At 46.5% G+C, this 26,669-nt stretch overlaps 1 protein-coding gene across 3 annotated transcripts in view; it reads right to left on the reverse strand.

Annotated features, from left to right (window-relative positions):
- Positions 1–21,163, reverse strand: part of ZHX2 (zinc fingers and homeoboxes 2) — a 75,619-nt gene extending 54,456 nt beyond the window's left edge. Inside the window, exon 1 of one of the 3 annotated variants that reach the window (XM_062627092.1) lies at positions 20,566–21,163. The gene's annotated coding sequence lies outside the window, so the exon portion shown is untranslated. Of the gene's footprint in view, positions 1–19,592; positions 19,724–20,565 lie in introns of those variants that run through there. The other 2 variants (XM_062627093.1, XM_062627091.1) reach the window with 2 other exon arrangements.
- Between the last annotated feature and the right edge of the window lie 5,506 nt (positions 21,164–26,669).

The raw sequence follows: 26,669 nt of genomic DNA on the forward strand, positions 1-26,669 counted from the left end.
CCACTGTCCAAAGGCAAACTGCACAGCATGGATTTAATTTTTATTCATATGCTTGTATTTTCCATATTGAATGTGTGGTCTAAGCGAAAATCCAGCCAGAGTCTCCACTGCCTTCATCCAAACTCAGCCATGAGCCTACTGAAACAATCAGGATCCCACTTAGGCCCCAAAATCCCTTTTATTTAGAGCACTTTGCCTTACAAGGAGCTCTGTAATGCCCCGTTCAGACACGCACAGTGATCAGGCATTTTATTCTTGATAGAAGCTGTATTAAAATGTTTTTCTACTGTTCTCAGTGGGGTTTCACATTTTGCATGACACTGCAGACATTGTCTGCAAGAAGCTATAAATCTTGACTGCATACAACTACCCTAAATCTAGAGCATCCACAGACCAAATCTGACCCCTAGAATCAAGAAGCTCAAATCATCTCTACTGCAAAATAAAGGCAGAATTTGGTCCTGGAAGCTTAAGGTTGCTCCTCAGTTCACAGCAGAGCCTAACTGGAAATCTGTCAAGTTTCTAGTCAGCACCTCAAATAGCCTTGTCAAGTTGTACAATCAGCAAGAAGCAGCCAAGGCAGGGTTTTATTGTCAGGGAATGTAAACAAATAGCAGGCAGCGCTGCTCATCTATCTCAGGTTGGTGCACATAATTTTAATTAAAGCATTTATGTAAATACAGATGCAAATTAGGTTCAGTATAGCATCTGGCTATCAGATGCTACACTATACTATCAGAGCCCTGAGGCTACTGGCAAATTATCAGCATGAGCTTTCATGATGGGAAAGCACCAAGTCCAGTGTTGGTTCAAACGCTGTATATCTTATTTGGTTCAAATTGGCAGTAAGATGCCATATTGGTCCATACATAAGAAGTTAAATAGCCTTCTATTTGAAAAAGAGCTCTTAGGAGGTAAACCAACATCATTAGAACCCATCCTTTAGACAGACCGTGTCTAGCAAGAAAAAAAACCCTTTCTGCATTTCTGCAACACCTATCAAAGGAACTCAAAGCGCCTCTGAAATGTTAATTAATCCATACTCTCCCCAAGGGAGATCTATTTTAAAGACGGTTATATGGAGACTGCATTCATCTCTCATTTGCCAAAGGTTCACAGGAGGGAAAGCCACAGAGATGAAATCTGGACCTAGGAGCCTTGACTCCCTGCTCCTCCATGTTCTTACCACAAGACCTCCCTCCCCAAAAATCACAAGAACTTGCTCACAGCAGAGGTGCGAACCTCTTTGGCCTAGATATCCCTGCCTCAAAGTAGCGTTAACTTCAGAACCTTTTTAAAACTGCGAAGGCAACTACATGACAAGAAAATTAAGGGAAAACAAATCACAAGGGGAGGAAAAAAAACTAAAACCAACTTTCGAAAATTGAAGGAATCTCTGGATCATGCTGGAAGGATCTTATCTCTGGAAAATGAAAAGGTATGCCCAAAATAATGTTCACAGCAATATCAGCATCAACTTCTGCTGACTATTCCTTCACTCAAGGTGCACTTCCACCTTTACAGCCTTGCAAGTGGAGATCAATCCGCCTTCTTTCAGAACCCCCCACTAAGACCAACTCTTGGAAAGAGCCAATAGCTCCTAAGGCTTAAGAGCACACTTAACTAGATCAACATCAATGAAGCTTAAGCACATGCATAATATTTTCCCTGCAACACCCTTGCAAATTTCCCAGGATATGGATTTCCCACCGGCACTGAATGAAGTGAAATCACATTTCCAATTTCTTCAGAATAGATGCAGAATTGCCTGGAAACAATTGCTATTACTATTGACAAAAAACAGGAGGAGGAAACACAGTAAGGTTTGGAGTCACAGAGGTACATTCACAGCGTGACAAAACGTGACACATACATGACATATCCTTACTGTGACAACATTGTTTGGAAGATGTGTAACCACTATTTTGTAAGCATATGGTCATACACTGGCCCCTTCCTGTGCTCAAAATTAAAAACAAAACAGAGGGACAGGAGCTAAAGGCATCAAGCCACAGACTGGCCTGTTTGCATTCCTTTGCCCTGATATCAGTTATAATGGCTGCACATTCATTTAAGTGCTTTGCTTATTGACTTATTTATTTGCCTTTAGCATTTTGCTTCCAAAACCAACCCCCAACAGACAGGTAAAAATAGCAAGTGTTGGTTTTTAATGCTGGCTAGCCGGTATCAATTCCTACAGTAATGGTGAGTTCTCGGCTGCAGGGTGAGTGTGAAGAGGAGGAATGGGGAATGCAGATGTAATTAAGGACACTGCACTGAGGTCCTATCTCCTGTGATCTATTGGAATGGGCTAAACATAAGTGTTCATACCCTGGGAAGCTGGGCATCCCTGCTCTCCATAGCTAGGAAGAGAACTGGCGCATATATCTATACAGCAAATGCTGCAGATCAGTCACATTTCAGGCTCAGCTCCTCTATAGCATGTCTGCATCTTGACTGGACCCTGCTCTAGGAAAATCATCTCCCCCTTGCAGGCAGAAAAAATGCCAAGTTTCACTGGGGGGGGAAGCCTGTTACAAAAGGTGAGACACCATTCTTATTCTGGGAGAAAACCAAGTTGAAATCACAGCTTGGCCGTGTATTTGTTTCAAGTCAGAACCCACACTCCTCATGGAGGCAAAGCTGGCCATCTCAATGCTTTCTTGTTTATAATTGCATCTCAAAAGACTTTTATCTGATCAGAGCCTTAACTGGGCAATTCCAATAGACTGAATGATTGCACTGGTTTTGCCAAAGGCAGTAACTTTAAAAGTACAAGCAAACAGATAAATAAGAGGCTTGCAGGTCTGATGTATCCGTTGTCATCTGTGACACTCAGCTGCCACATCTTTAGGGACCCATTCAGAAATTGGTGCATCATATACTGTACTGAGAAGCCAAGCTATTCACGTAGCAATGCATAACCCAGGGACAGGGTTCACCAGAGCAAAAGGAGAAACAAGAGGGTATGGTGCCAGCCAGGCTATGGAAAAGGAGGTTCTAATTCTCTGCCTGATCCTGCATAAACCATTTTTATTCTTCAGTGCTTCTACACCTAATTCTTGTAACAAAACTTTTCAATACAATATTTCTATTTACTAACTATTTTAAAATATTTCTATTTACTAATATTACAACTATTAGGATGCAAAAGATCCAAGCAGGTATCGGGCGCTTGCATTTTAAGGGAGGTGGGATAAAATAAGCACCAACAAACTGCTCTCTTCTCTGCTTCTCCACAGAGGCTGGGGATGACCTTGTGTTTTTCTCGAGCAAAGAAATGTGTAACTAAAAGGCTGGGGCGGAAGAGAGGAGCAGTTATTTCTCCAAAGGACCTGTAGTAGCAGTGTAACAACATAAGCTCTTGAAGGGAAACAAGGATTAAAACTAACTGTGCAACGACAGGGTAGATGGTAAAAACCCAACAGAGTTACACATCTTTTCTGACTCAGGGGGTGAATCTGGGCTAGGAGGAGGTAAGGGGGTTGCTCTGCTGAAGAGGTAAACTTGCGCCTTGTTTCCTCTGTCCGCATATTTTTCCACTTTTTATTTTTGGATCTTGCAACATTATCCAGCATGAGATGGCACAGAGCTAGAATAGCAGCTGCCGTGCCCCGCTGCGGAGCACATCGGGAACATCAAAACCACCCTGCAAAGGAACGATGAGAACCTGCAACGTTAAAATGTGCCTTTCACCTCTGTTTTATTTGAGGAGGATCTGAAAACACCCCGTTAGAAATTCACAGGAACTACAACCCCAGAAGCACTCCAGCAGCAGAGGAACACCCATGTAACCTTGTTGAAATGCTACACGGCAGATAGGGCTCTAGCAGCAAAGCTCTGGCCTACAAGAGCCCAGCAGGCTGGAGAAAGGGTGGATTCCCCAGCGTATGTACACCGTGCCTCTGTGCCTCAGGGCTGTGCCAGCATGGCTGTGTGGCTCAGGAATCACACCTCTTCACACTTCCTGGCCAGTACAGCTTTGCTGGCAGAACTCTGTAGTGTAGGCATGGCTTAACCCCAAGCTATTTTCAGAAGAAGGGGCGATGCAAGCTAACTTCCCAGCATACACGACAACCCACGTAACACAAAATCCAGCCTTTGAACCTTTCCACACAGAGCTGCTCAGTCCACTGGAGGTGGCGACCATCACATGTTGTCAAGCAAGTTAAGATGCTGATGCCCTGTAAGAAATGGTTTTATAAGAAGCCCAACAGGACAGTTTTCATTGATATGCAAACTCTAGATGAGTGCTGTTTTGGTCCCCATCACATCATGTTAGTGTGGATGGACCCAATGATGCAAGCATGACAGTTGCAAGGCAAATTTGCACTCCTTAAGCCAAAGCACAATACAAATAAACAGCATCAATGGCAAAAATGAGAAAATAACACATCCCAAAGAACAATTAAATTCTTCTGAAAAGTCCAAGGTTAGCAAGTCTTGCAGGACAGCTTCATCCCAGACTCATCCGAGAGCAGTTTTATTTGGCTGGCTGTCCTGTTCCCCCCATTTCTACCCATGAACTGTAAGGCTGGTTTTGCCCTTTCTTCCTCTTAATTTTAGGCTTAGATCACATTTTCCTGAGTCAGAATTTACCATGAACCAAAGTGGCTGTTGGCTGGAGTACCCACCAATTTAAAAGTACATGAAAATGTAAGCTATACTTCCAAACCTGGTTACCTCCGCCCTTAAGGACACAAGATGCAGCTTGGTTTCTACCATGAATGGTGGAGACCCACAAGTCCCTGTGAAGTACTGACACCTCACTGATCACTTCCATGCCAAGACATCATTTTGAAGGCTAGATTTTAGAAACCAGTATTCATAAATGTGAACAATCATTTTTATCTTGACAAGACATGACTACACTGGCAGGAAAGGAAAACGAATAATGAATTGCAGCGTTCTCCAAAGCACGGTCCTGTCCTCAGACCAAACGTGTTGAAATCAGGAATCTGCCCAAGACTGCGAACAGACATGCTTTTTCCTTGGAAACGTAGTCTGCAGCTGAGCAGAATACAGAAGACACATCTGGAACTTCTCTCCTGCCAGCAGCTCTTTTAGGTCACGTTATGACACCAAGGAACCAAACTCTCATGTTTCCATACAGAACCCCTCCCTCTTCCAGTTATTTTGTGGAATACAGTGACCTTACTAAAAATGTTATTTATCACTGTATTTTCTCACATCATTTATGCTTGACCATTGATGCCTTTAGCAGAGATAGACACAGCCCCCAATATTTTGAATTACACTGGTCTGCCCTCTGCTCAGGAACAGACATTTTCCAACATTCCTCACCTGTGATTCAACCCCAAACTCAGAGAGGAAAAACAGGGTCTGTTTGGGCAGACTCCTACTAACTGCCAAGGAAGAAGTGAGGAAAGGGCTCCTAAAACTTACATGGTGCTTCATGGGATGAGGGGGCAGATCTTCCATGAGGAAGAGAGCAGCTCTGCAGATGGAGAGGTACCAGCACCACTGGTAACTAATAATTAATGATGTGCTCTGCAGCCTCCACTGCAGCTGTCTCTGGAAGAGCCAAGGGACAGGGACTCAACTCCTGCATCTACCCATTTCCTGGATAGATGGGTACTGAAGCTATTGAATTGCTTCAACAAAGAGTGGCAAGGGTTGCTCAAGATCTGGATGCTATTCTTGCAGCAGCAGAGTCCCAGAAGTCTTCCCTAGAGACACGCTAGTTTTGAGGGCAAAACCAGATGGCATTCAGCACACTGCCGGGATGCTCCTGGAGATCACTGTACTCACGCAGTCCCACCAGGGCCTGCTGCAATCATACACGGCACAATATGACCATTTTCTACCACTAAGTTGTGGCTACTACCGGGCTACCTGAGCAGGCTTTTCCTTCCCCTTGTCCTAGCAGTCTGAAATGAAGCTGTTAAGATAAACCCTTAAACGCTGTTTCGGTGAAGGCCAGAACAAATTCTATCCTGGATACACCGTAATTTTGCTCCATCAACTGAAAGGAATGGCTCCAGGAGAGAAACCAAGCATTCCTTGTGATTTGATTCAATGTGGGACAAAATATTCACACTCTGTAAGAAATAATGAGAAAGTTGTACCAGCAAATGCTTCTGATATGGATCTATTTTGCTGCCTGGCTCCACTCTGGTGCTACCTGCAAGCCCAGAAGCTCAAGCAGTATTAAAGGAGGGTCATTCCTGACACACCCTGCATCTTCAAAACACACAGGAGCCTTGTTACTCTAAAAGCGTATGGAAAAGACATTTAACTCTGTACAGACTAGTCCTCACTCCTGAGGTCATACCTGTTCTCTTTAAAGCATATACCCCTACTTTATAGAGGAAAGCCTCCCACATGTATTTACACTGGTTTTTGCTCTGCAGATGGCTGTGGGGAAGAAATACAGATTTTAATCTGCCTGGTGCACCACAAGCTGAGCTACAGTTGGGATTTAGTGGACAGAATCTTTATTGCTGTAGATGAAAGTGATGGGAAGAACACAATTTTCTCTCCAAAATCTGGATGGAGGGGAAAAATAGCTTCCCTGCTGCTTCTTGGTACTGGAGGGAGCTAAAACAACCGGCACCTTCCAAGGGAAAGTGCCACTCAGTGCTCCTCTCTGCGATCATGCAGGAGCTCTGTTTGCGATGGGACAGGAACGACTTGTATCAATGTCTTTAGATGAGGCTTGGTGAGTGTCCCCCTCTTTCACATTAACCAGACTAATCAAAAGTAACATTACAGTTTTGGGCAAAACCACTTCCATCCTCTGCAGGCTTCCCATTGCTCAGCTCCAGGCAAGCTGTTCAGCTTCAGTTTCCCCACCTATTAAACAAGAGTAATAAAACCTCCCCTGGAGGTATCATTTACACCTTGGTGCTTGTAGAGCACAACGCAAAGGAAAGCACTACAGGAACTATGAATCATCAGTAAAGCAGCCAAGGCTCTGCTAAGAAGACAGAAGACCAGACACTAGAATAGTTAGTCTCGTTATGAATCTGACACGTTACAGAGGGTTGCCTGCAGTAACAGCTTATCAAGGGACCAACTGAGCCACTGATGCTTCACCAAACCACCAGCCTGCTCAACCCCTACAGCCAGACGTGCAGCACAAGCTCAGAAAGCCAAAACAAAAGAGAGAATCTGGCAGCTTCTTCATATTCATGAGCTCTTCAATAATGCTCAACAAAACTTGGAGGCATGTTCTCTGCTGTTGCTCCTGCCCTTTTGCACAGCGAGCAAGTCATAAATATTTCAGGGGAAGAAGTCCAGAAAATTTGCAAGATTGGTCCTAGCCTTTTACAGCATTAATGAGCAGGCCATTAATAGTTCATGAAGCAGCTGCTGGTGATCTCAGAGGTAAAGGCAAGACGAGAACAGCAGTGTTCGCCCATTCACTACAATGCGATAATGTGAAGGAATGGCTTGATCCTTTTATCAAACCCTCCCCATCATGGCAAGACCCAGGAGCTGATCACAGGGCCTTCAGCAGAATTGGCCTCAAGCCCCCAGCCCTGCTGCTGTCATCCAGGAGTGATGGAGACTGCTGCACAGGGTCTGCACCAACTGTCCCGATGCTATGGGCACATCCGCAAGAATTCAGAGGCCTCAGTGCTGCGTCTTAAATACTACTGCAACATCCCAAACACTTACTTGGGCAGGACCACGCAATGCATGTAGTCATTTATGCCAATAAAAAGAGTGGGGTTGTTGGGCATTTTAAAGGTCTCAGCTACTTGTTCAAAGCTGCACCCTGAAAGCCAAATTCATAATGCGATTAGGCAGCCAACTTCACAGAACAGCTCCTGTGATTTCAGCTTCACATGCAGCAAAAACTGCGGTGAAAAGGTGTTTGCTGTACTTACTCTATCATACCTCTGAATTGACATCACCTTGCCTGTATGTGTGCAGCCAGGAAAGCACATCACCTCTTGGTACCTTCACTTGCTGGGAGCTTTACTCAGGAAGGGCACCAAGAGGCTGCTACCTGCCAGTCAGGCTGCTAGGAGCAACTCCAGTGCTACAGCCCGGGCAGGGGCAAAACAAAAGGGGGTGACAAGAAGAACTGGGTAAAAGTTTAGTCGTTGCCAAACTCCATTTCCTTCTTTTTATCCCTCCCAGCATCACTGATTGTTAAGGGATTTGTGACATTGGTTTCCGGCTGCTTCCATGTTCATGTGGGTCTATCAATCCCAGCACTACAGTTCTTTTAATTTGCTGGCTAATGACTGTCATTTGACAGACGTGAAAATCTTGAAGGCAGTAACTTCCTACTAGTCTCATGAAAACAGAGAGGGTGTGTAGGAGAGATCTCCATCACCAGGCCATAAAGTGGAGAGGGGTTAGTCTGACCCCTCTTCAAGCGTGTGCAAGAATTCAATCTCATGAGTCAAACACTGGAAAGTGTTTTACATCAGTTCCACTGGCCTCAGGAATAATCAGTCTCCTGGACTTCAGGTCACATCACATCTGGCTTGTCACATGTGAAGCTTCTTCTGCTCAACAACTGATAGGGGTCTGCACAAAAAGCAAGGACTGGTAGCAAAGAGACTCCCTGAAGACCTCCAGGTGAATAGGGACATCACAGACCCATCTTTTTCAACAGCAAGCCCATGAACTGAGTGGGGTTTGGAAGCAATCTGAATATCTCGCTTTTATGTAAGTGTCCTTAGCACAGAGTGCAGAAGTTTGCACTTCAGCTGCTAGGGCTATAATGCTCAAGAGCTCTGCTTTCTTCAGGAAGAAGAAAAGGAAACGAAAAGTTTAATTTCAGAGTTGCAGTCTTAATTCCGCCCTTCAAAACACAGACGTTAAACAGAGCCAAGAGTCAAAGGCAACTGTGCACCAGGCCCTTTGTTCAATAATTAACTATGACTTGCCTAATCCATCTGCAGGCACTCACTGAAGAGACAAAAAACTTCCCTACCAACACCCTACACTCACCTGAACAGTGGGCTTCCAACAAGCTTCCACTGCTCATCTTCCAATAATCCTGGAATGATGTGTTCTGATTTTTAACAGAAGTGGCCCTTGGCTTTGCTTGCCCTCAAACAAGACTCTGCCTGCCTGTTTTCAATGCAGATCAAAGGTGACCTTAACAGATCCTCACTGTATTAAGACCTATAAAACCAGTTTACTATGTTAAATTTCAAGTAATTATTTTATCATTTGATAAAAAGATATACTTTGCCCAACATGCCTTGGAAAAAAAACCCCACAACAACTACTTGGGACTTAATAAAGTACATAATTAGGAATGAATGTATAGTGCTTCCTTTTAAAACCCATAGCATGTCACATTCCTTCATGCTTTAAGTGTGGAACATCTTAAAGTTGCTATAAGTCTTGATTTAAAGACTTTATTACTATTGCTACTGAACTATTTAAATCACATGAAAGATGTAACTTCACATATGAAGAACCCTGACAAACCCAGATGTGCATTGGGCTGTTCCTAACCCTCATACCATTTATTTTACATGATTTAAGAACAGATATTTCAAAACCACAGACAAGTAAAAAAAGGTTAATGATTAAAATACCCCTACTCATCTTCAAATGCGTCTTAATCAGATTCCCATTCGCTGCCGTTTCATTTAAAAAAGGAAAAAAAAATTCTTGATATTTTTCTTCCTCTTTTCTCTACATTGTAAAAGTTTCAGTACTAATTGTGTGCTAAACTTGCTGCTTCCAAATTCCTGAGTACTTATTTTTCACTGCTTTTTAAACACATCAAAGGGACAAGTGCCATTCATGTGCTAGCCAAAAACTAATCAAGCGGCAACCCCAACCAAGCCAAGTGGCACCAGTGAAAGGTGAAGTGTTTCAAGATGAGTATCTGTAGGTTGTAAAAGACCAAGAATACAGGGTGGCAACTCCACTGCTGTGCAGGCCAGCAATCATGAATTTGAGCAGAAGTGTCTCCTGGCTGATCTGTGCCATAAGTTCAGTGCAGGAACTCTTCTGTAAGATGCACAAACCAAACCCAAAGCAACAGTGACCTTGCGACACTTGGTAGCAGCCTCCACCCTGAGATTCAATCAGAGCAAGAGTGAGAAGGAGCAAATAAACCCTCCATCTCTACAGAGACACGAACAAAATGCAGCCAGGTTAACAATTAAAGTAAAATAACAAAAACACTTTGATAAAAACACGAGTCATTCTGAGCAATCCTGTGAGAGCTTCATCTACCGAGGCACTGATCGTGCCAGGGAGAGGCAAATAGGAAAGGATGCATTGAGTCCAAGGCAGCTAACTGAAAAATGTGATCAAATTCTAACCTTGGCTGCAGAAATCAATACAGAGAGAAGGCTCAGGGAGGAATTCAGCTTTCCTGTACAAATGCACCAAATGCAGCAAACTACACCTCACACTGTTGCATACAAGGCATCTAAAAGGAAGGGTGGCAGAGAAGGGGTGATAATAATCCCCATCCTGCTACCTTCTGTAAGTAAAGCATCTGGCAAACAGCCACAAATTCTCTGCCATACAGTACTGCACATTGCATACATCACTACCAATTTCTGGATGCAGCAGTGCTAATGTTAAATACCCAATATCCTCCTTGCAAAGTACCTGACACACTTTTCAGGGGGTGATTCACATGTAACAGCACATTTCAAAGCAGGTCCCTCATTCCATCAAGCACAAAGCTCTTTCCTTGTGGATGGAAAGGAGCCTTCCCTGCCCTGCAAGCACCCTGCTGTGGCAGGCTCCCTGCTGGGATGCGGACTGAGCCCTTTGAAGTGATGGCATAGTGGGAACAGGCAGGTGAGGGAAGAGGGGAAGGAAGAGGGTACGGAAAAGAAGTTAAAAATGCAAACCATGCTCTCAAAAACGTGCTTCCTCCTAAACTGGTGCTCACCATGAAACAAGGGCAGAGCGAACAGAAAGGAGCTCAGAATACTTTAAATCTACCAGCTTGGTGCTCTGATCTGCTGATGGAGAAGAGATGGGGCTGGAGCTAAGATGATCCCAATGTATGAGATCTTTCTGCCATATGTCGTATCACTCCTCTTCTGGCTCAGACACACACTGTGTATTTGCATGCTCTCCTGGACCACCACACAAAGAGTAAACATGTAAAAATGAGGTAAGACATGAAAATAAGGTACTTACAGATAAGGCTAAGATCCAGGATAACAGGAGAAGCAAACAGAATTTAAGGCACTTTAAGTATATTTAGGCTTGAAAGCAAAATACTTCAGAGAGATAACTTTTTTTAACCTGTATCTGATTAACTGCAGATTTTGAAACTTGTGTTTGCCTCCAACAGCATTTTTCAAGCCACCTCATCCCCTCGAAGGCAGTCACATGAGATGCCAGTAGCATTGCAGTGGAGGGGCATCCTGTAAAAACTGTTTTAGCAACAGCAAAGCTGAGGATGCTCCAAGTCTAAAGAAAGAGAAGCTGCCAAGTTAACAGAAATTAAGAACACAGTTCCCTCCAAACATATCGTTCTTCCTTGTCACTCCAATTGCTTCAAAACTTATTCCTTCCTTAATGATGCTGGAGAATCCCAGGCAGATGGAGGAAGGTTAAGGCTTCCTAAGGCAGCAGTTTCCTCTGGATTTACTCATCACCATTTGCACGTGGAAACTTCCTACCCATCGGGCAAAATCCTGCAGGTCCTCAGTGGCCACCAGCCCCTGTACCCAGCATCCTGGCACAACTGCACTGGAGACTCTGCTGCGTTCGCCATCTCTCATGTGCAGCATTCCAACAAACCTTCCCTGGTTCAAACACCTCATATGAGGCTTTGTCAGCATCTTATCACTGCTGGCTTCTCAAAGAAAATGAAACCTAACCCTCAAAATGGTAACACATCTTCCTGGCAAGGTGCCTGTACCTGAACACAGGCTAGGGAGATCTGTTTCTTAGGCTAAGAATCAGGTAAAAGGGCTTTTGGCTCTCAAAAATACCTGGCTGCCGAGTCTTGAGTGATGAGAAACAGATCCCAAAAATGTGCAACTGCGAGGTCATGACTCCTCCTGGTACCAAGCATGACATGACGGCAGTGAAAGGAAGCACCATAACTGTGACAGGCTGCAAGAGATGCCATGGGGATGCCATACAGTGACAAGGAAATAAACGAGTGATAAAGAACTCTGTAATCACCTTTTGCTGAAGAAAAGGAGGGTGTTGGTGCAGTGATCCCAAGGGTGGGAGTAGCGACAGCCACACGGATACCCAGCCAGGCAGCTAAGCACTCTCCCCAGGAGGGAGGCAAGCATTCAAACAACTTCCTCGCCTTTCAGTCATATGGAAATAAAGAGATGTGATCCAACACCACTCTTCTCAGAAGGCTGGGAAGGAAAGTCTAGTTGGAAAAATGCAGAAAAGCCTCAGGTTCGGGGGAACTGCGATCCTCTGGGATAACCCCATCTTCCACAGTTTTCAAGTAAAATGTACCGAAGCCCAGGAAGATGACAAGCACCGAAGCCTGTTAACAGCAATGTGCTCCCAGCATATCATTTAAATAAATCAGTTTCTAGAGAGACAAAAGACAAGGAAAAACTCCCTGTGGTGCCTGACAGTTCGTGCTGAAGAGGATGCTGAAAAAAAAACAACCCCACAACAAAACATATTTGCTTTAGAGGTGGGAGGCAGGAAGAGAGGCGGGGAAGGCATCTCCTCAAAAACACTTCAGGCCAGAACCATCAGGACTTTCCTTTATTTCTTGCGAGGGTGAATCAGCAGCGCTCCGCCAGCAAAGCTCGGCGATGCTGGCACTGTCTGCTTTGTACCGGCTTCCCTCGGCCTGAGAGGATCCAGAACCTCCCCGCATCACTTCCTGGGGCCTCTGTCCCAGTGCTCTGTGAAATCCAACAGAACTTACTACCTCCAGCTGTTTACTCCTGGATTTTCTTCTTTCAGATAAGATTTTTGACAAGAACAAGCATTTTCCCACTTCTGCTATCCAAGTGAGTGTAACATGAAATAACTGAAACTAATAAGCACCAAATTAGGTTGGGATATATATAAGAAGTCCAAAGCTTGAAGAGTGAGAAAACGGAACACGTACATCAGAGGCAAGGGAAGGAGCATGGAATTCTTGAGAAACATTGGCATTTTATTAAACCCACCTGATGGTGCCTTTAAGGAACAGCTCAGAACCTGTTTCTTTTGGCTGCTATTTAAAAAACCATCAACCAAACAAACACAAACAGTGAGATTCTGTTTAAAATGGAAACATATTTTTCCCTATACAGCTTTGCTCACAGGACTTCCTCCTCCACTCATCTGACTGGACATTAGGTTAAATAACCCTGAACTTGAGGCTGCCTTAGTTATGATCGTTGACTGCAAACAAGCCAGAGAATCTCTTTCCGTTGGTGTTTGGAGCTTTGTTTGTTTGCTTGTTTTAAGCTCCAACCAGTGAAATACTGCAGTTTTAACACTGACTAGAACATTGTGGGAACAACAGACAATTTAGGACAAAAGAGAAGTCAAAATTGACAGGTAATTTGAGGTTGTGAGTTCAAGAAAAATATTTGGTATTTAAGAGGAGAAATAAGGGCAGGACAGGAAGAAGGGGGGGGGAATGGAAGGAAAACTAAGATTTCAGGCCCATAATGGGGCACAGAAACCAGTGAGAGAAGCTCCTGTCCCACCCCTCCCACTGCTCACATGAAGTTAATCGTCCCCTCTCTTGGTGCCAACCATAAATCACATCACCAAAATACTGCAAGTTAAAAACCAATACTAATACATATCTATATATCACTTGAGAAAGAAGGGACAGAAGCAGAGGGTTGGTTCTCACTGAGATTGTTTCCATGCAAACTCATAGCTAAGGGAACAGTGAGTGGAGTACCACAAGGGAAATAACTTTGGTTTTCAGCTTTGACACATTTTTCCAGGAGAGGAGATGAATTTTAGGCTCTGAAGGAGTCTCTCAAGTGGGAGATCTGGGAAATTAGATAACACTGGTCTGGAGGGAACTCTGTGACGTGCACAGACACTTCTGCTTGGTCCAGGGTGCACCCGCTCCTGTGCCCCAGAGCCCCAATGCAAGCTCCTGCAGGGAGGACTGGGCTTAACTTGGGCTTAACTCAAGCAGTAAAAATTGTTTCCCAGGAAGAAGTGTTGATGTGCAGACATCAAGAGCTGAGCAAGCACACGACAGCAGACATCTCTGCATGGGAATGTCTCATGTCAGGTCTGTACCACTAACGCTTACCATGCGGTTCTATCAGCCCAGGGCAGGATATGTCACTGATGCAGCTGTGCTGGCAAAACCCATGAGCAGAAGGGCTGTTACACCAGCAAAAGCACGTATTTTGCTAGTGTCACTTATCAAACTCATCAGGCAGGGCTGTGACGATAAAACTACAACCAGCAAATTCACCCAAGGAGCAAGCTTTTGGTGTGGTTGTGGGATGCTGACCACACCAAAGTGCTCGTGCACTCCTACGATCTGGGTATCCGGTGTAATGAGATAGCAAGTAGTCCGAAATATATCCATGCTCACTTTTTGCCAAAGCCTGTAGCAGCGGGATGAGGGGCAATGGTTTTAAACTGAAAGAGGGACTGGACATAAGAAATTTTTTACAATGAGGGTGGTGAAACACTGCAACAGGTTGCTCAGTGAAGCTGTGGATGCTCCATCACTGGCAGTGTTCAAGGTCAGGCTGGACGGGGCTCTGAGCAAAAGATGCTGCCTGTTGCAGGGGATGTTGGATTAAATGATCTTTAAAGGTCCTTTTCAACCTAAACCCTTCTATGGTTCTATGATCCTATGGATGCTGCTGCTGCCTTTTAAGCCAGACCCCTGGGGGTTGGGCAGCCAGCAACCTTTTTGTGGCTATGAGATGAAGGGCAGCAGGAGACAGAGAAGACCCACATCACTGCAGAGCTTGTGAATGGTGTGGATGACAACTGAGCCCAAGGGTGAGCCCTGATCAGGGACCTGCTTAACTTGTAGTCTATGGCTGGGTGGGGGATCTGCAATTTCCTCCCAAAATGTGTGCAAAAGTTAATTTGAGACGCAAGCAAGTGCTGAGCAGGCTTTGCTTTGCTAGATCAGGTAGGTCCCTGCTGGAAATCTGCCCAGGGGCCACAATCTGAACAGGCTATAAACAGTAGATGTAGCTGGGGAAACTTGCTGCCCGAGTGACACCAAATTCCTTGCATGTGCCCTGCTTTCACCACCCAACACAACAGTGCGTACCCTGCACATTGGGCTGATTCAAAACTCATTGAAATCCCTGTTGCTCGTGTCCCACCTAGGTCCCAATGTGTGATTTCTAACCACACTGGTGTTACAGATCACTTTCTTCTCCATTTGCTTTCCAGCCCTTCATCCCTTCTCCGTCAGCCCTCCAGATCCAAATGCTGCCCTCTACCAAGCATCAACATGAGCCTTCCCATGGCCAGCCCTGCCTGCAGCATCACTTGCTGCACGCAGTTTGGGCACATTCATCTCATCCACAAACTCAAGAGCATGTTGCACCACAACCTCAGCTACCAGAATAACCCCCACCCCAGGAGGACTCCTTTAAAGTCACCTCCTGGTTATCAATGCCAAAACCCCCTTTGCTTGCCTGTGTCATTCTCCCCCTGCTCAGTAACAAAACCCACCCATCTGAGGCTTCTTCACTGCTAAATTCACAAAGCCACTTCACACATCTCCCTCAGCGTGACCGGATCTCCTGGTTTCACCAGCAGACTCACCACGCTGGCCATTTTAGGTAAACTCAGCTTAAGGAAAATCCAGTTTTCACTTCAGACGCACATTTTGCCTCTCGGTTCAGAGGAAAGCTTGCCAAGGGCATTGTCTTATATCCAAACCCACAGCGTTTCTTGAAACAACCCCAAGTGCATCTTTATAAAAGCAAAACACTCAAACAACCTTTCTGACTTGCAAAGGTGCTATGGGGGAGGGAGGGCTGGGTCGGTGGTTTCTGAACTGCCTCCGGATGGGAAGGCTGGAATTGAGCTCTTGTCCTTTCATCTTCCAAGGGCCTGACTCACTTCATTACCATTTTGATGCACGTTTGCAAACCTAACTCTCAAACACTGCCCTGCTTGAAAAGTAGCTGCAACATTATGGAAATCAACAGCTTTTCTGGCCTTTTCAGAAATCAACCCAAAGTTACTGTGCCCTGGGACTGAACCGAATCGTGACACCCAGCGAACTGCAGACCTACCTATTTTTGAGGGCTTGATAAAACAAACACCTCAAATATTAGTTCCAGCTAAGCGACACAGGTAAACACACCTTGACAAAGGGGTAGCAATTACTTTAATGGCTTTAAGTTAAAGCCTTCATAGATTATTTTAACGCCAACTTTTGTTTATTACTTACTTTCAACAGGAACAGATACTATCATGCAGAAGTGCACATGGCAAACTTCAGCCCGCAATAACTTTTAGGGAAAGCAACACACTTGCTGGACTACCCTTGCACCTGAAAGAAAGTCAAAGCTACAATTACACTTTCTCCACCTAAAAAGCAAATGCAGCTTCATGGCAACCTGACAGCCACAGTAAAAATCTCAGTGTCTCAAGTGACACTGTCCATTTCTAAACAAATTATGATCAAAATACTATTTAGATTTATTTTCAGTGGATGCTTTCACTCCTTAAGTGGCCACACTTGAAAATTAGACATGGGTCAAAACATCCCAACCAGACAGACTCCAAATAATATTGCTGAGGATCATCTGAGTTAGAGCAAAGCTAAAAGGAATAAAACCCGAAAATGTCGCACATGCAAATACAGTGATGTCATGCCTGGCATTAAATCTTCATCTTGTATGAGGATGAGCAAACCCTGCTGTGTTCTCACTCCAGCCTGCAGCAGTTTGAAAGTGTTTTGAAAATGTGAGAAGCAGTAGCTTTGCTGTATCGAATGTCAGCTTTCTTTTTTGACTTTTAATAAAAACTCAATAAACCTCCCCCTCTCTAACAGAAAAGAACCAAACATGATGCTGCCAACTTGGGCTGTCTCATACAATGGATTATTGGTTTTACAGACACTGTTTAGAAATTACTGATTGTAACTAAGGTAAAAGACAAAGAAAGTGGCACTTTGAGAGACAGTGGTTGGAAGGAGCACACACCTTTTAAACACCGACAGCAAATACTTCCTGTGGGACAAAGCATTGACAGGAGAATTTCTGGGGTGGGCAGGCAAGACAAATGTCATTTCACGAAGGTGAGTAATCAGACAGGCTTTGGGCTGATAACTGAGCTATACACATCCATAAGTGCTTTCCAGCACCAAGTTAATCATGGGTACGAGAAGAGAGGATGAACACAGGACAGCTTTCTACCATTCATTCTGCAGAAGCCTGGAAGGGGATAAACACGGCTCCTAAAGGACCAGACAACAACTTTAAAAGTGCTGTTGCTTTTTAGCATTTATATTCTCCCTGACTGTTGGCCAGTACCTTGTTTTCCTTGACCCAGAGATCAATTTGCAATTCTGTGTTTCAAAGAGCTGCAGGGTTCATACAAGAGACTGAAGCCACATCTACATGAGAAAGGCTTCAGCAGGACAGGGATACATTACAGTGGCAAAGCACTTCAGTCACAGATACCTCTTAAACAGCAAAATTACTCCTCTACTGGTGTAGTAAAACCACGGCAGCACACAGCAGTGCTACTCCACATGTCATTCCCATACAGCTGCATGCAAGACATCAGACCCTGCTGGTCACACCTGCACCTTCACAACCATCCCAGCTAGGGCTAGGAGAGACAAACCCTGCTCTAAGTTTAAAACCAAAACCAAACAACAAAAGACAACTAACTGACCAACTACATGTGGACTATTTGTAGGTGAGCTGGATGGTGAAGCAGAGAGCGGTAAAGATTTACCATCATTTGCTGTAAAGGAATTACATTGAGACATTTGACATTTTAGTTTTCAGCCCCAATTTTGAAAGGTTTTCTTTTTGTTGGGATGACTGTCATTGCTCCACTAAAGGATGTACTAAAATCCCTTACTGAACTTGGATCTTGACATCTGTGGGACAAAAGAAGATCTAACAGGAAAGAGCAGTTTTGCCTAGCTGACAACCTTTCACTCCACCCCTGGCATTGCTGAGGGAGATCCCCCGTGGTGCCAGAGGTGCTGGCTCACAAGGCACCCCTGGTTCACTCAGCACCCTTGTCTGCTGCTCCCCTCACTGCTGCCTCAGGACCTGCTGGCAGGGGTGCTGACCCCCATCACCAACTCACCTTCCCACACACCAAGTCCTTCTCTTCCCTCCCATTCCTACTTCTTTGGACGCTTTTTCCCTTTCTGCTTTCCCCCTTCCAACGCCAAACTTTTGCCGAGTTTCTCCCTGCCCAGCAGGGCCCTCACAAGCTCCCATGGTTTAGAAGCACCTGCCCCAAGAGGATGGGCATCACCATCGGAGAGGTGGCTGGGCAGCCCAAGGGGCGGGGAAATCAGGGTCATGTCCTCTTCCAGGCTGTCTCTCCCTCGGGAGGAATTCCCACGCGCAAAGTGAACTAAAGGGCTCAGGGAAAAGCCGGGCAGAAGGATAGCCCGAAGTCAGGCAGGCATATCCCAACTCCAAGTTTTATACCTAGCAAAGAGGGGAGAAAAATCTGTGTCTTTTGCTATCTCCCTCATCCCAGAGGGACAGAAGGAAGGAGAAAAAGGAGACGGTTGCGTGATGCTTTTGGAAAACAGCTAAAACAAAAGGAAAGTCACCCCTCCTCACCAATAAAAGTGGATGCAGCGCGCCACGGGCTGAGTTTCCCCAGACTCCCCATCCCGGAGAAATAAAACGCCACAGGAAGGCGCTGGGGGGGTGAAGGGGGGAGGCGGAGCGGGGAGCCCGGCTCTGCCCCGCCGCGGTGCCACCCGCCCGCAGCTCCCCGCAACCCCCGCCAGCAGCCCCCGAGCCCGGCCACGGCGTCACGGGGGAACCGGTAGCGGGGAGGTTCGGGGGGGGGGGGGGGGGGGGAGGGAGAGGAAAGGGGGCGGAGAGGAAAAACATAATCACAAATTAAAGCAGGAGGAACCGCTGCCAAGTGCGGCCGCTGAGCCACGCGTGGCGGCGGGGCCCCTCCCGCGCCTGCGGCACCCCCGGGCCGCCGCGTCCGTGTGTTCCCCCCCCGCGGGAACCGGCGGCTCCGGTTTAGAGCCCGCACTGACAAAATCGCCCAGCTCGCCTCTACGTAACGCCCTGTCGAAAGCGGACGCCATATTTTGTGTTGCTGATGTCGACACAGACAAACGTAGACATGTTTCACCCCCCCTCCCCTTCCTCCTCCTGCTGCCTCCCCCCCTTCACCCAAACTTGCGATCGGGAGCGGCGGGGAGCGGGGAGGAGGACGGGGGGGGGGGAGGAGGCGGCATACCGAAAAATTAAACATATAGCAATAAACCATTAAGAGCCCACCCGAACAACCCTCCCGGCTCCCACCCTCAGCGGTTCCCCCCGCTTCCCCCTCTCCCGGTCGCCGCCGGAGTCCCGAGAACCGGACAGTTTGTGCGGGAGGAAAAGTTGGGTGCGAGCGGCCGGGGCTGCAGCGCCGGCGAGCGCCCGTGTGCGGGGCCGGGGCCGCCGGGGGGAAGCGGGGGGTTAAAGGAGGGGGGGGCGTGAGAAGGGAGAAATCAGCTTGGGAAGTTTTCCTACCTGCGCCCAGGGCGGCGGCACCGACAGTCCCGTGCGGAGCGGCACCGGGGCTCCGCGCGCCGCTCCGCGCCCCTCCGCGCGCCGCCGCGCCAGCCCGCGGGACCCCGCGCCCCCGCCGCGCCGCGCGCAACGCGGGGGGGGGGGGGGGGACACGCGCGCACCGCCACGCGCGCTGCGCACGGGAAAAGAAGGAAATAAAATTAAAAAAAAAAACGGGGAGAAAACGGAAAATATTAAAAAAAAAGAAAAAAAAAAAGGAAAAATAATAAAAAAAAGAGCCCTCGATCGGTGGGGATCTACGCCAAAACCCACATGATCTCTGACGTCAGCGTGCGTATTTGCATACGATACCACCGCCGGCGCGGCCGCCGGGGTCCCTCGGCGCGGCGGAAAGTTGCGAGCGGGGCTGTGCCCCCCCCCCCCGCTCTCCCCTCCCGGCTCCGGCCTCTCCTCCTCCGGCTCCGCGCGGACGGGTTTACACGCACCCCTTGAACACCCCCCGCCCCCGAGCTGCACCCTCCGTGTGTGACACCCCCTGCCCGTGCCCGACCCGGCCGATGCCATCGCAGGTCCCCGTCGCACCCCGTCCCCATTGCACGACCAGCCGGGCTGAGCCGGGGGTCGTGGTGGGAGCGGGGGGGCAGGGGGGGCGAGGTACGGCTGCTCGGTGTAGGGGGTGGGGGAAGTACTCTCTGTCCGGATGGCGTGGGACGGACCGCTCCGTGTGGGGATGGGAGAGGCTAGACCTTCGTCGTAGGACGTGAGGATAGGACCCCCATCTTAGCGTCCTGCTATCGGGACGGCGGGGGCTGGACCCCGGCTGGATCCCCACTATCGGGACGGCAGGGTTAGAGCCCCGTTAAAAAGACGGAAGGCGGGGTGTGGACCCCCACTGTCGGGACGGTGATAAGATGCTGGAGGACGCTGTGCCGCCTCCCTGGGGCTGCCACCCCTCCGAAGCGGGGCAGGTTACCTGGGGAGGTAGGAGGCATTTCTTCATCCTCGGCTTGTGATGGAGGTTTTCCAAGCCACCCGGTTTTGGTGGGCTTCAGGCGATGGGTGTTTTATTGCTTTGCAGAAGGTGGTGTGTATTTCCGAGGGATGCTGCTGCTGCAATCTCTGCTCCTCTGCTGCATCGAAGGAATCCTTTCCCCCATTTAAAACTGTCGCTGAACTCTTGCACCTCTTTGCCTGTCTGCCAAAGAGATGTAGACATATAAGACCCAGGCTATTTTCTCTTTGCTTCAATGAATTAATTAAAATAAATAATTTACCGATTGTATCTTGCTTCTAGATAGCAGATCTTCCAACAAGTCCAGGCTAATAGGATTTACGAGTAGCATAATCTCACCGTAACTTCAGGGGTGTGCTATCTGCCATGCGGTGTCTTTGATTAGGGCGCATTAAATCAATCTCTTAATTGTACAGTTAAAGCTCCAAAGGCTTTGAACCTCCCCTTGCTCTCGCTTTGCCCCGGATCACTAGCGTGCAGTCAAAGCCGAGCTGCGGACCTCAACCCACCTGGATAACTTCTTTGGGCAACGTTTTGTTCCCCTTCCCCTAGGAGGGCTGGGGACTGGCTGGTAGGAGAGTGTCAGCAGAGGAGCTCTAAGTTACTGCAACTGAATAATCGCGGAAGAACGTAAATATGTCAAAGCAGTGTCAAAAGATTTCTGTGCAGGGATACCCTTATCTGAGTAGGCGTGTTTTTGACTGCCTGACTGAGTACAATTTCTGCAAGTATTTGATAACAGAATAGATTCTTTCCTAGCTGCCACCAGCTCCGAGATTTCCACTCACTTTTCCTCTTAGCTGTTAGGAAGGGACAAGCATGGGCATCCTCTCCGCGCTCGCTGCGCACACAGAAGATGGCCATTAGAGCTTGCTGACGCTCATGAAATTCAGTTTTTTTTTAATGGAAATTCGTTTTCTGTTATAAATACTACAGAATATATTTTGTTGAACTCTTCAGCCCTGGCAATAGTTCTGAATGTTGAATGCCTGGGAAAGAAAGAAACAAACAAAACCAAACCTATTTTAGGGGGCAAAGATATTTCCCCCAGGACACTCTTTTTTCCCTACTGTCTCAAATTCCGTTCCTATAATTCAGAAAAGAAAGAAAAGCCGAAGTGTTTTAATAAGGCTACTATGCTTATGAGTATCGAATACTTTTGAAAGGGCAGAGCAATGGAAAGAGGTGAAAAATCATCTCTTGCGCCTGTCCTAATTGACACTTACTCTAAGGCCTCTTTAACTTCTTTTGCTTTGCCAAATGCAAAAGGCTCTTTGATTGATTGGGTGATACGGCAGCTAATGCTGCCTTTCAAGTGCAAAACAGGGCCGTCAGTGGGAGGCGGGTCCGGGTCTCAGACTTTAAGCCGTGGTTGTAACAAAGACAGTCCTAACCTGAGGTCCAAGCGATCCCTGCAACAAGCAAGGGCAGCAGTGGGACTCATCTGCCTTCCCCCAAATCCTGGATGATGTCACACAAATTAAGAGCTGAAAGTTAATTGAATATGGGGCATAATACACTGTATTTAAAGTGAGGATGTTGTGGGTTTATAACTACACCAGTTACTATTGCCATCCTGAATGAACAAACTCAGGACATTTTTCTAAGCAGTGTGTATTTAATGCTACTGCTGGCCAAGCTGCTCAGACAGAGGAGGTAAGCCTAAGGATACCTGCTTGTCTGTGACTTCGCATTTTCCCACATCGAGTGCAAAATATGGCACACAGGAATCTGTTCTGTGAATGTTTTTCGACCTGGTCATCAAATTCCTTTAGCAGTGGGACCAGGCGGCTGTGTGGCATCTCCACCCAGGTGCTGTCTTTTAGGAAGCTTGTGGTTAATCAGCTCCAATTCTGTTACATTTAATTGAAGTGAAAGGATCAAAAAGTTTACTGAGGGATGAGAGAACTGTGTTATGATAAGAGTTTATAATTACAAAAGCCTTGATTCCTTAGGAAATCATGTCTGCCCCTCTAAAAAAAAAAGAAGTACCAGTGATAAATGCAAGGTGAATAATCTTGCCGAGTCTTGGTATGTAACTCATCTATAGAAACCTAACATTAAAATGATGCAGGGTAACACAACAAAATGGAAACTGCTTTTACAGAAGGAGATGCAAAAAGGAAATTTGCAAATTTAGATTTCTTTTGCATAAAGCCTCTCTTTTTCATTAAGAACACAAATGGAAGCCACACTGATTACAAAGCACAGTGGACATGAGTGCGCAATTCCCCAGGAAAGTGAGGGCAGAGCACTTGCTTGCTTTAAATCTAGTGCCCTCTCCATTTCCTCGACACACTTTCTCTAGATTTAAAGTGACATCTGCTCCATAAAGCCCTTCGAGGAAGTTGCTAGCTTGCCTGTGAAATAATACCTTGGTCAGAGATAATGAACTGTGTACTGATATATGTTACTGATACATGTGTGTATATATATTTTATGGTGAGGAGGTGAGTGTCTGACATATGTACTGTCACATATGTCTCAGTCTTCTTCAGCTTAATGGTTTCTTTCTGACTGTTTAATCCTGTGAAATTGCAGGCTGAGTCAGCATTACAGATCTAATTCTTTCTCTTGGAGGTGCAGTTCTGAATGTCGATCTGAAAAGACTGAGTTAAATATCCTCAAAGGGAATGTTCATCCTTTAAGAGCCAAAACAGAGGTACGTAAATAGAAGAACTGGAGAGTCACTTTCTGTTGAGTGTGCGGCTGCATATTGTTCGTGTTTATCCTGGCCTAACACTGTGAGATCAAGTGGAGTTTTGCCTACAGGTTGCATCAGCAAATGGGTGGGCTGTGAGCTTCAGGACGTGTTTACTTCTCCTGGGTGAGGTGAACCAGCCCAAGGCTGTCAGGCAGAGACAGGTTTGGGGAAAAACCAAAACCAGTCTCAATTGCCAATTTTTACAGCTTGCTTCTAACTCCTCTTTCACCCCATTCTTCCCACCCTGCACAGGTATGGTGATTCCCCAGCTCTCATTTGGTGCTGTTAGTGACAGTTCAGGTAGCATTAGGCCTTCGATACAGGCATCAGTAGAAATTAAGGTGAAAAACTAAATAAAAAGAAGTCAGCACATGAACACTGCTACCTTTTTTTCCCTCTTCTGTGGAGATCTTGATCTCTTAGCTGAGGGCGGGAAGCAGTGCTTGGTTGGTGGTCAGCATGTGTTGTGGCAGAGAAACAAAGCTCTTTAGATGTGTGTGTTTGCCACTCAGTCCCCAAATTGTGTGTTTTGTTTTTTTTCACCCCCAAAAACCCAACTTCCCAGATCAAGCTTTCTCTTTTGCTAAAGCTCATTGTCGACCCCACCAGTGCTCTCAATCACTGGGGTGTGCAAATGCGAGCTCAGGTAATAAGGACTGATCAGATGTGCTGTCTGCAAAATGAGATGTTAGTATAAATGCACAGAAGAGCAAAGCAATATCAAAGTCTGATCCAATTATAAGGCTGATCTTATGATTTGTAGTGCCCTTAAGCTGGGGGAAGCTGTGAGAAGGCAGGATGCCTCCCCTTCAGGATGCAGGACTGATGGGGGAGATTAGTTGTTAAGCCTGGATGGAGTGAATACCCTTAGCGCAACTTTCCTAAGCATTTGCACTCATTGCCTGAGCTTAAGATGGGTCCTGGCAAGAGGCATGCAGGCATCTGTCTTTTTCTGTTTCAAAAACTCCAGGAGAGCTGATCACTTATCACGGGAACCATCTGGCTTATTCTTAGAGAGATCAACAGTTAGTCACTGAACAAACGAGGAACATGCTGCATTGAAGTCTGCTCTCCCCATTAAATATGAGGACTCAGCCCAAGGTCCCTGAAACACCATGTGCATTGACTGCTGCAGGCAGAGTGGAAAGAGTTCTAATTCTGCCTTGAGGTTGCTGAGCTGCTGTGAAGTGGAAGAGAGCTGCTTCAGAGAGCCGGGGGACGCTGGTGTCTCTGCAACAGCCATGGTGGCCATGGGGATGGGGACCTGGGGCTTTTCTTCCTCAAGGTCACTGCCAGGGATGGAGAAGCCTGAGGAGGGAGCAGGGCTGCACCATGGCTATCTGTAAAGCTTGACACAATAAGCTCTGCTTCTGTTGTTTGCTGTTGATCTCAGTTCCCCAGTTCAGGGGCAGTAGGTGTGACTGGGCTATTGTTCTGCAAGAGAGATGCTGAGGATGTAGGGCAAGGCCGCTGTGAAAGGTCAGTGCTGAGAATTAGGGGGCCAAGGGGTTTCACTCTCACCTTTGAGGGGTAACACTTCACCATGTCCCTGACAGAACGCAAGTGCAGGCACACCAGTGTGACTCTGGGCTCCTCATGTGCTGTATTTAGAGGGGCCATAGAAGTACCTAAGCTAGCTCCTTGCTAAAAACATCTGAAGCCAGGCCACTACACCTCCCTTTCTGCTAAGCAGTTTGTGTGTTAATAAAGCCTGCGGCACCCTCTGCCTGCCCTCTGCCATTCCTAACAGGTCCTTGTGAAGGGCGGCTGGCCCAGCACTGTGCTTTGAAATGCACTGATGTGCAGGGGGCTTCCATTGCCCACCACTGCATCAGGCCTCCTGCAGCCGGGAAGGCTCCAGACTTTTATGGATCCATCATTGATCCCAAGAGCTGGGTGAACTTGGAGCAGTAGCTTGGCTGTCCTCTCCTGCGGACAACCTGCAGATCCCATGTGGATGTGTAACCTTTGTTGAGAGTGGCGGTTTGGGGATTTTTCTTTTCTTTTTAATGTCTTTTTCTATTGCTCTTGCTAATTACTAAAGCAATTTTTAAAATTTAAATGAGGGCTTCCTCCCTCACAGCCCATCTGCTGTGAAATCACAGCGCACATCCTTTGTGACAGTTCAAGCATCGCCATGGCAACGTGCTGTGATGTGATCAACCCTGAGTTATGACCTCACTGCGGGACCAGGCAGGCCAGGCTGCTTTGGCAGGAGGAATGAAAAGCAGCTTCTGTGTTAACAAAAGTGGGATCTCTGCTACAAGCTGATGGGATTTGCTCTGGAGCAGACAAGCTAAAGTCCTCCCTGGAGCTTTTTACAGGACTTCACTGCTAGGGCTGGGGGCATCCATGGAGAAATCAAGTATTTTTCTCCTTAGAGAAAATTGCTTTCTTTAAGAAGTCTTTCCTACCAGTTTATGGTACTTCTTCAGTGGAAATCCTTGGAATTTTTAAGACCTTTTTCCTTCCATCCCCCCTGAGTATCTGTAGATTGAAAGTGCTGGAGACCAAACTCTCTTTTTCCTGTTTGGAGGAAGGTACTGTATGGCCGGTGGCAATGCATATCTCAACTGTGCTCTCTGGTGACTTAGCCCAGACCCCATCCAGAAGATAACAGGGTTGGGGGTGAGTGGCTTGGCTTTGGGAAGCATTCCTGTCACAATTCCCTGCTGAGCCTGGCTTGAAGGGTGACAACTGTTGCAAGTCTTTGTGGACAACTGGAGGGGATTAGTGACCAAAGACCACCCAGCAGGTGTCATACCCAGTGTTATCCATTTCCAATTAGCCAAAGACCTGGTTCAAAGCCTCTGGTTCAAAGTAGGGGATTTTTTCTTTCTTTCTTTCTTTTTTTTTTTTTTTTTTTTTTTTTTGTGATTCCTGTGGATTTTGGATGAGATTTTAACCATCAAACCGAGCCTGCTCTTTCAGGGAGCTCTTCGCACGTGTAACTAATTCACTGAGACAGCTTGTATATTTATATGTACTTTAGTATGTATTTCAGAATGTCTTTATCTGTCCCTTACATTAGAATATAGCATCTTTAGCCTGGGGATGCAAATGGAACTGATGGGCTTATTTGGCAATTTTAAGCGGACTAGTGGTACAATTTGTCACCTCTCTGGGGAGAGTTAACAGGGAGCCTAGTTTGACTATGTTATTTGCTGCTGAACAGAAATGGTGTTCTTTATGAGGACTTAAACAATACGTGCCTATTAAATGATATAACGAATCTGAGAGGTGTTTTGGGAAGGGGAGGAGAGAATCTGGGAAAACTGATGCAGTTCCTCAGGTGGCACACTGTGCAGAGGACAAGTATTAGACCTTCATAGAATTAGACTTCCAGGTATCAAGACTTTTA

Source organism: Pezoporus occidentalis, unplaced genomic scaffold, assembly GCF_034315485.1.
Source record: "Pezoporus occidentalis ecotype Australia unplaced genomic scaffold, CSIRO_AGI_Poc_V1 ctg3, whole genome shotgun sequence".
Classification (NCBI taxonomy): domain Eukaryota; kingdom Metazoa; phylum Chordata; class Aves; order Psittaciformes; family Psittacidae; genus Pezoporus; species Pezoporus occidentalis.